A 13,850-nucleotide genomic window follows, 5' to 3' on the forward strand; every position below is an offset into this window, starting at 1 on the left:
TGAACGTATTATAAAATTGGGGAGAGACCAAGGGAGTATCTTAGACTTGGGATATGGGGTTTGATTTATGTGGAAAATTGAGGTAAAGGGTTGTTGCACACAATTGAGAGTGCATAACTGCCTAGCCCACATGGGAGACTCTTCCACACATACCATGCTTGTGGGAGGATACATTTATTAGGAGAGACCCCCTCACTTGGCTATAAAAGGAGGGGGCTAAAGCCACCTAGCTAGTACTTTGATTTCCCCCCCATCCTTCCTTTCAAATAAAGCATGACCCTCTTCCCTTGATGTCTCCATCTCTACATTCCTCCTCCCATCATGTACATGCTCCTCTTTCCTCTCTCCCTCTCCCCTTGTGCCATAGTCTCCCTCTTCATTCCCACCCCTCTTCATCCCTTTTCCCCACCTATGTTAATTCTTCTCCCCTCACGTTCCCTTTTCCTCTATGGCCCTCAAGCATGGCCATGCCTAGCGTCTAGCCTCTTGTCTCGATTTCTTTTCTAGTTTATAGTGTGTGTGTCTGTGTGTGTGTGTGTGTTGTTATGGATAAATTTGACCAAAGTAAAAAGGCATAAATATGAGTGTGTGCTTCTATGTGTGGCAATAGTATAATAAAATATGGAGTGCATAGGGCCCAGGGTTGAGGTGGTAAGGCATGACCATGTGCCACCCTTTCACATAAGAGGACCCATAAGGTGTGTTGTGTGCACAATAGCAAGTGTGATGTTGTGTCAGAAGACTTCAAAGACTAGCAAAATTAATGAAATAAGTGTTTAAAAACTAAGACCTTGGAGCTTGCAAAGGTAAAGGCAGCTAGAAAAGAAGGAAAATGGGCTATCTTTTGAGATGGCAAGGCTTTGATCATAGATTTCATAGCCGAGGTCAAAGACTCTCAGTCTATAACTGATGTATGATTTGATTTTCTTTCTGTCTTAGTTTCCTTTTGTTCATCTTTATTAGTTGAACAAGTTGTATATGCTAGAAGTAATATAAAACCCTCTATCTTTGGAATGATATCTAATCAATGCATTAGCACAATGCACCATTTTGGTTCATGTAACCTATCATCACAATTTTAAAGATATTACTATGATTAAAGATAGTACTATGATTAAAGAGATGCACTTTTACATTTTTGATGACCAAAATCATGGTACTCTCTTTGTATAACACTATTTCTTAATGCATTCCAAGTGGTTGCAGGAACAAGGGATGGAATTCAAGAAACATTTAGTGTGATTAGATAGATGTGCATCTTGATTCAAGTCAACTAGATCATTTTACTTGTTGGAAGTTTTTATAGTCTTAGTAGCATGGAGATGGCTAGGAAATTATTTTTGGGCCTGGATGGAAAATGTGATCATGACGGGATGATTTTTTCAAGTTAGTTTCCTTAAGAAGCTAAAATTTTATATTGGCTTCAAAAGTTGATATGCTTTAATAAAAATTAATGTTTGAAACATTCGCCAAGATTTGAAACTTTTACGCAAAAAAATTTAAAGTTTCGCTAGGATTTATATTTTTTCCTTCAAAATAAACAAATACTACATTCTACCAATATTGTGAAACTTAAAAAATGAGCTTGAAAACTTTCGCCAAGATTTTATATTAATATAGTAGCAGAGCTTCGATAAAAACATCCCTAATTGATGTAGTCCAAAGGGCCCTCACGCAATCATTTGAAGATAGATGGGAGAGTGTTGGTGGCAAGAGACTGATGTCTTCAAGGATACGCTAAGCAATGCAACAAGCTATAATAGCAATTGATGTCATGGATTTCTTCAAGGATACACTAAGCAATGCAGCAAGCTTCAATAGCTACATCAAGAAAAACATTGTCAGGTTCTTTTGGGAGACTAAACTTGGTGAGTTGGATAGGTAAAAAATATGGGAGTTTGACCAAATTGTGGGCACCGATTGTTTTATAGCATGTGAGGTTACAACAAAGCTGATACTTGGCTGATAGTACTCAACTAAAAACAAGAAGATGCTCTTATTATTATGAAGGATGTATGCACAGGGCTTGTAGGTCTTGTGTGAAGAAGCATTACATTAACAAGTGGAAACACATAATTTGAAGCCTAGTGGACCTTTAGTACCAACCATTGCTAATATTGATGTAGGAGATCCAATCTTTTAGGGACAAAAGACTTTAAAAGTCTAGTGCTAGCTAAAGGTGATGATTTTGTTATGCATGCAAAAGATGAGAATTTAGGAGGTGTAGATTCTACATCTTAAAATTTTGTTCCACTAGAGATATTAGGGGAATTTTGGAGTCAAAAAGGGCCTCTTGGATTAGGCCCTTAAGATATCTGAATAGAAAACCAGCCAATGGGAAGGCTTGGGCATAAAAAGAATGGAGGATTCCATATTGGCCTCTCATTGGTGGAGAGACCTCCCTTGGTCCCATTCCTAGGGCATTTACTCCCCCCCTTGACTTTTGGGCTTGCCCCCCTAACCTCCTCCCTCTCTTGGTGGGCCCAAAAATTTGCGAGTTTTTCTCTCCACCATCCCCACCCCCTAAACACCTCCCAAGAGTCTGCCCAAACTATCCCCATTGACTCAAGACCTTCTCGTCAACCTCTACCTCCTCTCAAACTCCTCACAGTCTCCTCCTCCTCCTTCTCTCAATTCATGAACTTTTGCAAAAATCATGGCATACGAAGACAATTCACATGTGTAGATACTCCTCAGCAGAATGCAATAGCTAAAAGGAAGAATGGGACTTTAACAGACAGTGCTAGAGCAATGCTTAGTGAAAAGAATCTTCCAAATCAGTATTGGGAAGAAGCAATAGCTACAGCTAACTATTTGCTTAATCGGCTTCCTACCGAACCGATACAAGGTATGACTCCTTATGAAGCATTCACTGGACACAAGCCACGCATTGGGCATCTCCACATATTTGGTTGCATAGCATATGCCCACATACATGATGATCATTATAGGAAATTGGATGCAAAGTCACGCAAATGCATCATGGTTGGCTATAGTGAAGAAAGCAAAGCATACAAATTGTATGATCCCATCAACTGCAAAGTCATTATCTCCAGAGATGTAATCTTTGATGAGGAATCAGAATGGAAAACCTTACCTACACAGGAGATAGAAGCATCAACTTTACAGTCATCTACAGAACAGGTTGATGAAGAAGAGCAAGAATTGCCAGCAACATCCCAAGTAGCGCCATAGCAGCTCCGACGGTCTACTAGGGAAAGCAGACCTCCAGCCAGATTGACATATGCTCAAAAAGGCAAAGCAATTCAAGTGGAAACCACCAACTATGCTCTTATGACTACCATCATGGCTACAGAAGAGCCAGTGTACTTCGAAGATGCAGTAGACAAGCCAGAATGGCAAACTGCTATGAATGAAGAAATGGATGCTTTGTATAAAAATAACACTTGGGAATTATGCGATCTTCCACCAGGAAAGAAGGCCATAGCCAACAAATGGGTATACAAAGTGAAGTACAATCCAGATGGTAGTATTCAGAGATACAAAGCCAAATTAGTTGCAAAAGGATTTGCACAACAATATGGTCAAGACTATGCTGAGACTTATGCTCCAGTAGCAAAGATGGATTCCATATGGTTCTTGATATCACTAGCGACACTCAGCACATGGAATGTGTATCAGCTTGATGTCAAGAATGCATTTCTCAATGGTTATCTAGACAAGGAGGTCTACATGCAACAACCAGTAGGTTATGTTGAACCAAGAAAGGAGAATAAGGTTTGCCATCTCAAGAAAAGTCTCTATGGCTTAAAGCAAGCACCCAGAAGTTGGTACAGCAGAATTGACAAGTATTTTTCTGATCTGGGATACATGAAATCCAATGCAGATCATACTCTCTACTACAAAGTTCAAGGGGAAGACATTACTATTGCACTTTTGTACATAGATGATCTGATTGTGACTGGAAGTAAGGATAGCTTCATCAGAAAATTGAAACAAGACTTATCTGCAGAGTTCGACATGAAAGATCTTGGACTTATGCACTATTGTCTTTGAATTGAGTCATGGAGAGATTCAGATAGCACATTCATGAGTCACCTCAAGTATGTTGACAGTCTACTGAAGAAGTTTCATATGGTAGATTGCAAGATTGCAGCCACTCCCATGGAACAGAGTTTGAAACTTACTAAAGATTCAGAAAATCCTACAGTCAATGACAAATACTACAGGCAACTCATCGAATCTCTTATATATCTAACAATCACACGGCCAAATATTTGTTATGTAGTAAGCTCACTAGCACAGTTTATGGCAAATCCAAAACAGTCTCACTGGAATGCAGCCAAAAGAGTCTTGAGATACATCAGGGGAACAAGATAGTTTGGGATAGAATACAGAGGAAGTCATCCATGGTTGCATGGATACTGTGACAGTGACTATGCCAGAGATCATGAGACCAGGAGATCGACACAGGGATATGAATTTTTCCTTGGTCAAGGTGCTATATCATGGTTGCCAAACAAACAACCAACTATATCTTTTTCTTTGACTCAAGCAAAATATAGAGCACTCACTATAGGTGCATGTGAGGCTATATGGCTCAGAAGACTATTGTAAAAAATAGATTACTTTGATGAGTCAAAGCCAACAACAATATTTTGTGATAATCAATCGGCTCAAGCATTGGCCAAAAATCTAGTATATCACTCCAAGACAAAGCACATTGATGTCAGAGAGCACTTCATCAGAGAAAGAGTGTTACTTGGTGACATCACACTCCAGCATTGTGATAGCAAAGAGAATGTTGCAGACATCTTTACCAAACCACTTGGTAAAGAGCTATTCAAGAAACACCGACTAGCTCTTGGTTTGACGCATTCCCATTAAAGGGGTGTGATGGAATGTAATGCTCAGTCCTTCTTCAATTCCCCAGAATCATCATCTTGAGGGAAGGCCTACTTCATGATGTTGATATTGAGGGAAGGTGTTGAGAGTTCATGCTCAACATCATGTGATCATGTGTGCATAGCACCATCACGTGATCATATGTGCATAGCACTAACCCTATAGAGTGCTATAAAGGAAAGGGTTAGATCCTCTAACCCTAACCCTAAAAGGGTTTGTATATATTCTATTTTTTCAACTAAATCTAGTGTACAGTTAGTCATTTGTGGTGTGCTCTCTAGTTGTGCCCTCTCTCCTCATCTCCACTCTTCTCCTCTCCCCTCTTCATATTTTGTCACACTCATTTGTCAATCTAGCAGGATACTATCACCACTTCATTGACCAATATGCTACTTTGACACGACCCATGACTATGCTATTGAAAGAAGGGGTTGATTTCTATTGGAATGAGGATTGTGATCATGGGTTTGCACAAATCAAGAAGCTCTGGCTTTAGAACCCATTTTACGCAATCCAGATTGGTCAAAGACTTTCTATATCAATCTTGGGTTTGGTGAGCACACTCTGGCAGGTATTCTTCTCCAACAAGGGGAGGATTAGTTCATGTATCCCATTCGATTTGCTTCTCGGCAATTGCTCGACACTGACCAATGCTACTCACAAGCTAACAAGCATGCCTTGTCTTTGGTGTTCTGCATTGAGAAATTTAAGCATTATGTGGCTAGAAAGTCCTTCATTATAATCTCTAGCAATGGTCTTGCAAAGTAGGTTCTTCAATCACCAAATCCCATGGGCCGGTTGGCCAAATGGTTGGTAGTTTACAAGAATATGATTTTTCTTTCAAAATTGTAAAAGGGGGTTGTTCCAACTTGAAGAATGCTTTGATTGATTTAGAGGAGTGCCTCGATGTAACCGTTGTAGCAGCCATAGAAGTTGGGGATCCATGGTATGGTGGTATCTACAGGTTTCTGACTGCTTTCTCCTTTCCTCTGGAAAGTACTAGCTATGAGAGAAAGAAAATCCGAAGAGATAGTAGGTGCTACACTCTCTTTGATGGGGTCTTGTACCGTCAAGGCATGGATGGGGAGCTAAGACAGGCCATTGATACAGATGAAGTGCCTAAGGTATTGAAGCATTATCATGATGGATTTTGTGGAGGCCACTATGCCAGTGACTATACAGCTAAGAAGATTTTACATGCTGGATACTATTGGCCGACCTTGTTCAAGGATGTCACTTTGTATTGCAAAACTTGTGAACCATGCCAATTCTTTGGTAGGAAGGATTTGCATCCTAGCCAACATCACCGAATGCCCTTCTTTGTGCGTGATGGACCCAGGCATCGAAATGCTGTGCATTCCCTGCCTGGGGGGGGGAACTGTTATGGATAAATTTGACCAAAGTAAAAAGGCATAAATATGAGTGTGTGCTTGTATGTGTGGCAATATTATAATAAAATATCAAGTGCATGGGGCCCAAGGCTGAGGTGGCAGGGCATGACCATGTGCCACCCTTCCATGTAAGAGGACCCATAAGGTGTGATGTACATAATCCATGGCAGTAATATTATAAAATGTAAGGTGGCATGGCTCTTCCATGTGCCATCCCTCCACCTAGGCTGCATTTAGTGAGATATGGCCCAAAGTCCATGGGAGAAGTAATATAAAATAGGTGGAAATGGATATTATATTGGATTATTCCCTCCATGTAGGATAGGCCCATGTGGGGGAGGTGTAGATAGTCCAAGAGTGCAAGTTAAATAATGGGGAAAGTAGGATGAGGTGGCAAGATTCTTTATGCCAACCCTCCACTTGTCCTCCTAGATGTTTGAACGTATTATAAAATTGGGAAGAGACCAAGGGAGTATCATAGACTTGGGATATGGAAGTTGATATATGTGGAAAAATGTGGCCAAGCGTTATCACACACAATTGAGAGTGTGTAACTGCCTAGCCCACATGGGAGACTCTTCCACCCACACCATGCATGTGGGAGGATGCATTTATTGGGAGAGACCCTCTCTCTTGGCTATAAAAGGAGGGGGCTATTCCTTGAAGAGACACACTCATTCTTGTAAAGCCACCTAGCTAGTACTTTGATTTCCCCCTTCCCTTCATTTCAAATAAAGCATGGTCCTCTTTCCTTGATGTCTCCACCTTTACATTCCTCCTCCCATCATGTACATGCTTCTCTTCCCCCTCTCCCTTTCCCCTTGTGCCATATTCTCCCTCTTCATTCCCTCCCCTTCTAATCCCTTTTCCCCTCCCATGATAATGTTTCACCCTCACGTTCTCCTTTCCTTTATGGCCCCTTGAGCGTCGCCATGCTTAGTGTCTAGCCTCTTGTCCTGATTTCTTTTCTAGCTAGCAGTACCCCATCCATGCCTTGATGGTACAAGACCCCAGCAAAGAGAGTGTAGTGCCTACTATCTCTTTGGATCTTCTTTCTCTCATAGCTAGTATTTTTCGGAGGAAAGGAGAAAGCAGTCAGAAACCTGTAGATACCACCATACCATGGATCCCCAAATTCTATGGCCACTACAAGGGTTACATCAAGGCACCTCTAAATCAATCAAAGCATTATTCAAGTTGGAACAACCCCCTTTTACAATTTTGAAAGAAAAATCATATTCTTGTAAAACTGCCAACCATTTGGCCAACCGGCCCATGGGATTTGGTGATTGAAGAACCTGCTTTGCAAGATAAGGAAGGACTTTCCAACAACATAATTCTTAAATTTCTCAATGCAAAATACCAAAGACAAGGCATGCATGTTAGCCTCTGAGTAGCATCGTTCGGTGTCGAGCAATTGTTGAGAAGCAAATCGAATGGGATACATGAACCGATCATTACCTGCTAGAGAAGAATACCTGCTAGAGTGTGCTCACCAAACCCAGGATTGATATAGAAAGTCTTTGACCGATCAGGATTGCATAGAATGGGTTTTAAAGCCAGAGCATTCTTGATTTGTGCAAACATGATCACAGTCCTCATTCCAAGAGAAATCAACCCCATTTTTCAATAGCATAGTCATGGGTCATATCAAAGTAGCATATTGATCAATGAAGCGGTGATAGGATCCTGCTAGATTGACAAATGAGCATACCTAATGTTTGGTTGTTGGTGGGGAGAGCTTGAGGATAGCTTCTACCTTCTTAGGGTCAGGCTCCCTTGAGTGGCTCCAATGGTGCATTTATCAGGGTTGAGGCTACCATTCGTATCATTGACCCTTTGGATGGCCAACTTAACCTTCATGACGTGCTCCTTACGTGCCAAGAATATACAAAAATCATCTAAAAATACCTCCAAGAAAACCCCCAAATAAAGAGCAAACACCATCTGCATAAATCTTTTAAAGATAGCAGGAGCATTGGTGAGGCCAAATGGCATTACTTTGAATGCAAATGTCCCCCAAGGTGTGGCAAATGTGGTTTTAAGCACATCCTCCTCAGCAATTCTGATGTGATAAAACCCAGAGTAACCATCATAGAAAGTATACCTCTCATGACCACTTACCTTCTCAAGAATGAGGTCTTGAAAGGGAAGAGGATGATGGTCCCTCTTGGTGGCTGCATTGAGTTTCTTATAGTCGATGCAGACCCATCACTTGTTGTTTTTCTTTGGGGTGACTACCACTGGTGAAACCCGTTTAGTATTGTGAACCAAAACAATAAACTCAGCTTCTACAAGTTTCTGCAACTCTGAGCGCAAAGCATTAATCTGTAGGAGCCCTAATCTCTGATACTTCTGAGCCACAGGCTTCTCATCAGGCTTCATCAGATCTATCTTGTGCTCTATGGTAGTCACATGGCAAAGGTGGCGGTAGCTAGTTGCGAAGAGGTCAGGGAAATCTTTGAACATTTCTAGGAACTCTTCTTTCTCACTTGGAGTGAGGTCTAGGGAAATCATAGATTCAAGTTCTTGAGGACTAGCTGTTACCTTTTCTATAGGTGGCAGGGTTGGAGACACCCCCATCATGTAAACTTCCTCCTTTGAGAACTCCTCCCCCCCATCTGATCCTTCCATTGATTCAGACACCTAGGATGAGAGAGTATCACTGTATTTCTCCTCTTCTTCTTCTGGTTCCATGGTACCTGGTTGCACTGGGATCTTGTCCTTAGAAGCACCAAAAGACATGTGTCCTATCTTCTAATAGCTGACTGCATCACTCTTTCTCAACCATGGTCTCCTGAGTATGGCTGGGTAGAAAGGTACTCCTTCCTGTATCTTTGATGTCCACTACATAGAAATTGACAGTGGTGGTCAACCCATTGATAGTGATGGGCAAATCCTCAATGACTCCCAGGGTGGCGAGTCATCGACCATCTGCTACCTTGATTCAAGTGGAGGAATGCCTTGTGCATTTCAAATTCAATTTCTTCATGATTCGAGGCACCATGATATTCTATGCAGCTCCCCCATCAACACACACATTTTGACACGGCAATTATCTATGATGACATCTACTGTATGTGGGTGTTGATCAATTTCTTCAGAGATAGAAGAGACCTCTCGTACCTTTCCCTTTTTCTTGCTCCTTGTTGTTGAGAGCCCTTGCTGCAGCTCACGTCTCACCTTAGGGCTTAATGCTATTAGTTGAGGGAGCGTGATGCTCAAAGACCCCGATGAGCAAGGTCCTGAACGACCGAATAGTCCTCTTGCCCCAAGCCGATGGGAAAATCTAAGGGTAACCACTTACTCCTGCGAGATCTTTTAGTCTTATGTGTTGGTGGGTCTACCATCTCAGCATCTAAGGGCTCTGAGAAGGACACCTTCTTCTTTGGGTGGCCTGGTTGGAGAGGGGTTTGAGGTGGTACGACTTCTTTTCTCGAGGTCAAGGATCTCTATGTCAGAATCCTCAGTGCCTGATTCACTTTTAGAAGATTCACCCTTGGAATATTGGGACATTTCGTGCGATACTGACCCTTCTGGTGGCACTCGTAGCACACAACATTGGCACGTTCTCTTAGAGGGCGATTGGATTGATTTTTGATGCCCACCATCTCAAGTCAAAGATCATTCAGGACCTTGGCTAGGTCATTGACCCCGGGTTCTTTAGCAGGAGGGGCCGAGGGAGTAGGAAGGAGGGGGGCTCGTGGGTGAGGCTAGGGAAATCTTCCAGCCAAAGGTTGAGAACATACTCCTTGTTGAGGGTAAGCATCTAAGGGAGGACCATACATTTGAGGTGGAGGTGGTGGATACATCCCTAATGAGTGGTGGGGGTATGCCCTTGAGTTAGACCCCCCAGGTTGTTGTTGCAAGAATTGAGGGGGTTGCGGAGGGACAGTCGTCTTCTTTGAAGTGGGGTCAAGTTGAACTTTATCAAACTTTTGAGGAATCTCATGTGCTTAGCACCATAGTTTCTGGATTCTCCCATTTAAGCTTGAGGTGGAATTCATCACTTGCTCCTGCTACAAGGTAGCCCAACACATGTTGAGTCATTCTAGCTTGAAATTTGGCATTGTCCTCCTGCGTGGCAATTAAACAGTCCAGGAGCACAGCTGCTCGATCCACATATCGATGCACCGCCTCACCTTCTGATGCTTCAAGTTTGCCACCTGCAGGTACACATTCTTTGGCTCCTCTTCTTTGCCAAAATACTCAATCATCGCTGCTTTTAACGTTGGCCAGCTTTAGCAAACATCGTTGGCTTGCTTCTCATACCACACTTGAGCCAAACCCTCGCAAAATGTGGGAAGAACCAACAGCCACATCTATCTTTAGTAAGAAAGTTGGGAGAAGCACAACGGCGCTTGAAGGCCACAAGATACTCATTTGGATTTTCGTCAACCCATCCACAGAACATGGGAATGTCAGCGAGATGTCAGCCATGCTTGAAAAGTGAAAAAGAGAGGGTCAAAATGAGGCTTATCAATTGGAAAACAATGGAAAGAGGTAGCTTGAACTGAAAATCAGGTGAAGATACATCCACAAAGCACACATAGGCAGGGTAGGGTGTGACTGGTGTATTGTGAAATACTACACGGGAAGAATCTTCAGCATAGAATAGCTCATAGACAATCTTAAAAGGACCAACCCTCCTGATATCGCATCCATCTTTACAAGCAAGTGTTAGAGACACGGCACTGCATGAGGTTGTCATCAAGGTAAACAAGAATGCCATGACAAATGTCAGCAGTTGGAGAGCTTGCACATCACCTTTAGCTTCTTCCAGTTCTTGTAATCGCCATGCTATTTCTTCAAGGGGCGTGCGGTCTAGCATCCTTCTTTTGAGCAATGTCCTTGAGGACCTTTCTGATGGTCTTCCGAAGTCGGTAAACTCGTATCAAATATGCCCAATAGTTAGTTTCATGATGACCACAACCTTTGCATTCCTTACAAATGATCACCCTCCTTTGTGGCATGCAGCTTTGTTGTGGTGGTGCTTCCACTCGCGTCATGCGTGATTGAAGTACAAGCTTCATGTGTTAAGAAATCAGCAACTATATTTTGAGCTCAAGGGATATGTTGAATTTTTACCTCTTCAAATTGTTGGCACGATTCCAATGCTTGTTGATGTCGAGGAACCAAGCCTTCGCTCTGCACCTTCCGCCTTCCACTAACTTGTTCACACATGAGTTGAGAATCTCCTTGCACCTCAAGTTGCTTGATGCGATGTTCTTGCACCTTTTGTAGCCCAAAAATGAGTTCTGAGTAAACTTGGTTGCAAGTACTTGTTGGTGCAGACTTACTATAACAATACACCTCACCCCCTGGTGAAGTGAGCTTCACACCCACACCAGTAGCCTTGGTCGAAGGTTTGTATGGACTGTCAAATTGGAGGAGCTAAGATGTCATCACACCAAGACTAAAATCTAGACATCCCAAGTTTCTCGGTAGTCTAAGATAGGTAGAAGGAGAGGGTGGGGAGAGTTCAATACTTGAGCCAAACGTTCAGCACCAAATAAACTTGCAATCCTTTGTTGATAGTTTATCTTTAGACCAAAAAGAATTACAACTTGAAGCTCAAAATGAGGCACAAAGGGTTGATTAGGTACAAAGGGATTCCTTGGTCGAAACATTACCAACCATAGCCGAGCCCTAGAAACCTTTGTAGTGAGATTGAGAATAAACCATTCAAGATGAGCTTATCCAAGGAATTAATAAGCAAATGCACCAAATCTCCCCCCAAGCTTGGGGAGCATCCCACCCTTCGAAGAAGGACACCCTTTTAATTACCTCCGAAGTAGCAAGTAGCTCGATCACTGCACAATGAGCAGAATTGAAATCAAAGTCCTCCCAGCGTATCACTAGTTCTTCACCTTGGATCATCCACGATGTATCATCCCACCTGTCATCTCCTTGAGCAATGCATATACAATCAGTTGTTGAAGATCGACATGAAGATCAAGAAAGAGATCTCGCCCATTGGTAGCCATAAGGCATGGAGGACCAAATCCTTAAACTCATCGAGAAGTGACATAAATATCCACCCCCCCGTGTGGCATGCGTCTATGAAGTGAACTTGAAAAAGTTGAGAATCTGCGATCTAGTAGGAGATATGTGTAGAGCACATGAAATTAAGTACTTTTTCTTTTTACAGCATGTGAAAACTCCCCACGGTTAGAGAGTTACAACTCATGGGATTTCAATATATAAGCAATATCAGTACATTTTCATCATTTCTTATCTGCTAGCCCAATGATAAGTCTCCCTTTTGTGAAGGGGGAGGTCTTGGGTTCAAATCCCACTCTTTAATAAAAAGAGTGAAGAGGAGAGGAGAAGGAGAAGAGAAAGAGAAAGAGAAGGAGGAGAAGAAGAAGAGAAGGGGGGGGGGCGGGATTTGTTACAGTTTTGCAGAAGCCCAGAAAAACTGTCCGCGACCAGAAGATGCAGGAGCCTAGAAAACCATCGCGATCTATCCATGATGTGCATGGGTGTACACAGTAGACATGCGAATGCACGCACAGGAACTCATAGGGAGCACAAATGTTACAGTTCTACAAATGCGACCGGTATGAGCAGAAGATTTGCCAGCCAGAATACATGTAGGAACTGTGAGCAGAAAGCAGGCAGACTAGAAGTGCAAAAGCAAGGAGGTTTTGTAGTCGTAGAGACAGGGAAGGCACACAGTTTGGAGGTGCAAAAGTAGAGAACTATGTAGAAAGAGGCCACAGAGCCGCACCCAGTGGTAGCAGTAACAGATTTTACACCACTAGCCATGGAGATTTCGATCCCAGCAGCCACACCATTTCTATTAGCCAAAAAAGAAATCAAGACAAGAGGCTAGAGGATAGGTATGGCAACGCTCAAGGGCCATAGAGGAATAAGGAATGTGAGGGGAGGAGCATTAACATGGGTGGGGAAAAGGGATTAAGAGGGGAGGAAAAGAAGAGGGAGACTATGGCACAAGGGGAGAGGGAGAGGGGAAAGAGGAGTATGTACATGGGTGGAGGAGGAATGTAGGGATGGATACATCAAGGGAAGAGGGTCATGCTTTATTTGAAAGTAAGGATGAGGGGAAATATCAAAGTACTAGCTAGGTGGCTTTACAAGAATGAGCGTCCCCCCTCAAGGAATAGCCCCCTCCTTTTACAGCCAAGAGAGGGGGTCTCCCAATAAATGCATCCTGCCACATGCATGGTTTGTGTGGAAAAGTCTCCCATGTGGGCTAGGCGGTTATGCACTCTCAATTGTGTGCGATAATGCTTGGCCACATTTTTCCACATATATCAATTCCCATATCCCAAGTCTATGATACTCCCTTGGTCTCTTTCCAATTTTATAATACATTCAAACATCTAGGAGGACAAGTGGAGGGTTGGCACAAGGAATCTTGCCACCTCATCCTACTTTCCCCATTATTTAACTTGTACGCTTGGACCTTCTATACCTCCCTTGCATGGGCCTATCCTATATGGAGGGAATAACCCAATATAATATCCATCTCGACCTATTTTATATTACTTCTCCCATGGACTTTGGGCCATATCTCACTAAATGCAAGCATGCGACTGCCTAGGTGGAGGGGTGGCACATGGAGGA

Source organism: Dipteris shenzhenensis, chromosome 27 (genome assembly GCF_047967505.1).
Source record: "Dipteris shenzhenensis isolate YYH24624 ecotype China chromosome 27, Dip_SZ_1.0, whole genome shotgun sequence".
In the NCBI taxonomy this organism is placed as follows: domain Eukaryota; kingdom Viridiplantae; phylum Streptophyta; class Polypodiopsida; order Gleicheniales; family Dipteridaceae; genus Dipteris; species Dipteris shenzhenensis.